This window comes from Chlorocebus sabaeus, chromosome 22 (assembly GCF_047675955.1).
Source record: "Chlorocebus sabaeus isolate Y175 chromosome 22, mChlSab1.0.hap1, whole genome shotgun sequence".
Lineage (NCBI taxonomy): Eukaryota > Metazoa > Chordata > Mammalia > Primates > Cercopithecidae > Chlorocebus > Chlorocebus sabaeus.
In genome coordinates this window covers 11,652,993-11,657,955 of record NC_132925.1, presented here as the reverse complement: position 1 = coordinate 11,657,955, position 4,963 = coordinate 11,652,993, and the positions used below count along the sequence as shown (strand labels likewise).

Sequence of the window (4,963 nt, the reverse complement as noted above, 5' to 3'; positions counted from 1 at the left end):
CTTTTGATTTTACAGGTTCATAGGTGGAAGGGACTTGCCTTTTCTCAGATGAGACTTTGGACTGTGGACTTTAGGGTTAATGCTGAAATGAGTTAAGACTTTGGAGGACTGTTGGGAAGGCATGATTAGTTTTGAAATGTGAGGACATGAGATTTTGAGGGGCCAGGGGCAGAATGATATGGCTTAGTTGTATCTCCACCCAAATCTCAACTTGAATTGTATCTCCCATAATTCCCATGTGTTGTGGTAGGGACCCCGGGGGAGGTAATTGAATCATGGCGTCTGGTGTTTCCTGTGCTACTCTTGTGATAGTGAATAAGTCTCATGAGATCTGATGGGTTTATCGGGAGTTTCCGCTTTGGCTTCTTCCTCATTTTCTCTTGCCACCACCATGTAAGAAGTCCCTTTCACCTCCTGTCATGATTCTGAGGCCTCCCCAGTCATATAGAACTATAAGTCTAATTAAATCTCTTTATTTTGTGGATTACCCAGTCTGGGGTATATCTTTATCAGCAGTGTGAAAATGGACTAATACACCATGTTACTAGCTTTGGAATATGCCTTAAATTCTTTTCTGTCTCTCATTTATTAAATGGGAGCATCTCAGTAAGATTTTTGAAGCAATATCTGATTATCTTGACTAATGTTTTATTGTACCTGCCCTAATTCTGCCCTTGAGAATTTTCAGTTTTAGAGCAGTTTCCTCTATATCCATGTGTGTATGCACACTTGCCAGTTTTACAATATCCTTCATATCAAGATCAAATGAAAAATTATATTGTTGTCATAGTCTTGAGGTAATTTTGTCAGTCAGCTCCTAGTGACTCATGCTTAGTAAGTAGCACCATGACCATGAAATATGCAAGGTCCATTGTTATAATGCAGAATAAGATTTCCATTTTTATAATGCATAATAATTTTTCAGTTTTGTGCCATATGAGTGCAAAAAACATATAACCATGGTGATGCTCTGAATGAGATTTTAAATTACCATAGTTGGTCTCCTCATAGGGTTGTAAACCAAAAAAAAAAAAGAAAAAAAGAAGATTGAGGCAAGTCTCAATTGATTTTGAGGTTTATTTTGCCAAGGTTGAGGACATACCTGAAGAGGTAAAACAAACAAACAAACAAATTAAAAAAAAAAACAAATAACAAATAACAGGAGCATCTATGGTCTGTGCCTTTTCCAAAGAGGATTTTGATGACTTTGGTGTTTAAAGAAGAAAGAGCTAGAGGGAGAGGAAGGAGAAAAAAAATGGTTGGTGAGGGTAGGTAATGAGACAAGTGGTTACATTCTTATGGGGCTTTGATTAGTACTCACAGAATACGCATTTTCCTTGTAAAAGCAGAGAGTAGAGGAACAGTCAATTACACATCACTCTATATTTTACATAAGATAAGTTCTCCTTCTACAAATCTTCTAGGATTGTGTATCTTCATAAACCCCAGCCATGTAAACTCTCCCCACTGCCTTGGGTAAATGCAATGAATTGTTGTAGATAATAGACACAGCTAATCCCATGAAACCAGAAGGATACACCGGCTTCTTTATTTTTCAACCTCTTGCCAAAAACAGTCCAAAAAGTCCAGAAAAACCAATAACACCAAGTCTTGGAAAAAATCCTGGAGGTACATTTGGAGATATTCATAGCTGTCTAACCCCCACTGATCCAAACTTTGCATCTTGGGATTAATTTGGGAGTATGTTTTCTGACACCAACTTGTACGTGGCCTACAATGATGTTGGAGCTGAGACATGCTTTCTTCAAACTGGGTCCTCGACTCCTCCACATTTTCAGATTCACCGTCAGGAACTGAGTAGAGTGAAAGCTCATCAAACTTCATGGGGTTTAGGGGAGGTGAGTCCTTTCTTGGTGCTGCATAGAGTTTGAAGATGAGCAAGCTCATGTAAACTTGCCCTGTGGACCTCTGAGTTGTCTTGAACGTGTTACTGGCAGCAGTGGCTCCATCAGGGTTTAGCAGGAGTTTAACTCTTGATTTGCACTTCCTGAGTATGTCATGTTTAGAGACATGATGGATGTGGGCACCAGTAAAGTGTATATTTGGTAACTGAACCTATGTGAATTTTGATTTGGAATTTGTATGTGTTCTTCTCTATTGCATGTATGGCAAATCTGTCTAATTGGTAACTGCAACAGCTTCCTCCATTCTCCTGGGATATCTCATGACTGCCTATCATGTTTATATGCCTTCTGTCCCCACAACTTCATCAAGAGTACTTTATAACTTTAGTTATTCCACTGTAATGGTCAATTTTTTGTGTCATCTTGCCTGGTCTAAGGAATGTCCATATAGCTGGTAAAACAGTATTTCTGGGTTCATCTGTGAGAGTGTTTTCAGAAGCAATTAACATTTGAATCAGTAGACTGAGTGAAGAACACTACATTGATCTTTCCCAATGTGGGTGGGCATCATTCCATCTATTGAGGGCCTGAATAGAACAAAAAGGCAGAAAAAGGGCAAATTCTCTTTATTTGAGCTGAGACATCCATCTTCTCCCGCACTTGGACTTCATTGCTCCTGGTTCTCAAGATTTCAGCCTCAGATGGGGACTTATACTATCAGCTCCCTAATTCTTAGGCCTTTAGAGTTGAACTGAATTATACGATTGCCTTTTCTGGTTCTCTGGCTTGCAGAGAGTAGATCACAGGCCATCTCAGCATCCATTTCCACATATATTCCTTTAAGCATCATACATATATTCTATTGGTTCTGTTTCTCGAAATAACCCTGATTAATTGATATGGTTTGGTTCTGTGTCCCCATCCAAATCTCATCTTTAACTTTAATCCCCATGTGTCTAGGGAGGGACCTGTAATCTCCACATGTCGAGGAAGGAAAGTGATTGGATTATGGGGGCAATTTCCCCCATGCTGTTCCCGTGATAGTGAGTGAATTCCCATGAGATCTGATGGTTTCATAACTGGTAGATTTACCTGCGCTCTCACTGGTTCTCCTGCTGCCTTGTGAATAAGGTGCCAGCTTCCCCTTCCACCATGATTATAAGTTTCCTGGGTCCTCCCCAGCCATGTGGAAATGAATCAATTAAAACTCTTCTTTGTAAGTTATCTAGTCCAAGTAGTTCTTTATAGGAGTGTGAAAATGGACTAATATACTAATATACCCACAAAACCCTTATTTAAGTCAGACTAAGCCAAACCAATTATAGAAATGTTTGTGCATAGCCTTTTTTTGTATGTAATGTATACAAAGTTTTATACTTGTGTTCAAAAGTGAGTTTGATCTTCTTTCCTGTGTTCTTCTTTTCTATTTGGGGGATCAATATATTAAGGTTTTCCAACTTTTTCCATGCCATTTGGGAATCAAAATTACAATAAAATTGTCAGGTAAACAGGAATGTTTTCTGCCATTTTACAATACTCTGAAAAATATTTAGAAAACATTGTTTCTGTTGGATATTTGGTCAAATAATTGATAAACCAATGACATGCCTATTTTCTTGATTAATGTTTATATTTAGTTCATTTTTACTGAGTTCCTCCAGATTTTTGTCACTGCTTGAGTGAATTTTGTCAATTTTTATTTTAATAGAAAAATTATCTTGGCATCAAGACTTTAAAATTTATTGTATGACATTTACATGTCTGTAGTTAAGTATCCTTTTTCCTACTAGTGCTATTGATTAGGCAGAATTTGCAAAGGTTGTGCATATTATTTATCTTTTCAAGGATCCAGATTCTTTAATTTACTTTTTAAATTGCTGTTTTATTAACTTCCACTTTTTATTTAATTCTCTATTATTTCCTTTAAAATACTTTTTGCCTTTTTTTCCCCCGATAATAAGAGTCTCATACCTTTTCCCCGATCTTTCTAATAAATGCACTAATTTGAAAAATTCTTATTTTCACACGAGTATACTCTAGGCTAATCATTCTCCTTTTAATGCTGTGTTCGCAGCATTCTATTCAGGTTTAACTTATAGCATGCTCATTATTATTAATTTGTAGATAATTGCTGTGTTGGTTTGTGAGAGCTGCCATAACGAAGTACCACAAACGAGGTGGGTTAAACAGCAAAAATTATTGTCTCACAGTTCTGGAGATTGGAAGTCTGAAATGAAGGTGTGGATAGGGTTGATTCCTTCTGAGGGCTATGAGAACAGGATGCATTCCAGGCCTCTGTTCTTGGCTTTAGATGGCAATCTTCTCCCTGTGTTTTCAGATTGTCTTTTCTCTGTACATATCTTTATCAAAATTTGACCTTTTCATATGGACTTCACTTAGATTGTATTAGGGGCATAACTTACTTCAGCATTACCTCATCTTAGTTTAAGTAATTATAGTCATGTCACACTTAACTATGATGATACATTCTAAGAAATGTGTCCTTCGGTGATTCTGTCATTGTGCAAACATTATAGCCTGTACTTATAAAACCTAGATGGTACAGTTTACTACACACTTTGGCTATATCATATGTCCTATTGCTCTTAGGCTACAAAACTGTACAGCATATTACTGTACTGAATACTGTAGGCAATTGTAACACAATCAGTATCTGTGTAACTAGATATATCTTAACATAGAAAAGGTGCAGTAAAACTGTGATATTATGATCTTATGGGACCATTATCATATTTGTAGTCTGTCATTGACTAAAACTTTATTTGCAGTATATGACTACATCTGCAAAGACCCTGATTTCAACATGTGCATTTTGTGAGGTCACAATTAGACCCATAACAATAAGAAATTGAAGCTTTTTTCATTGTTTCATGATACACAAATGGAGTACGAATATTTATTCTTTTTGGAATTGATTAAAATTATTTATTTGGAATTTCTTTTTAAAAGTCTAATTGGTTTTTTACTTAAATACCTTAAATCTCTATTGTTTCATTCAGAAGAGCTCATGATGATGAAATCTTTTTGATAAATTGTTCTCAGGAAGTGAATACTTTTATATTTCCATACAGTTAGGA

General features: G+C 36.4%; 1 pseudogene; it reads right to left on the bottom strand.

Annotated features, from left to right (window-relative positions):
• Positions 1-1,364: 1,364 nt before the first annotated feature.
• LOC103228693 (MICOS complex subunit MIC26 pseudogene) lies at positions 1,365-1,908 on the bottom strand (annotated as a pseudogene).
• Between the last annotated feature and the right edge of the window lie 3,055 nt (positions 1,909-4,963).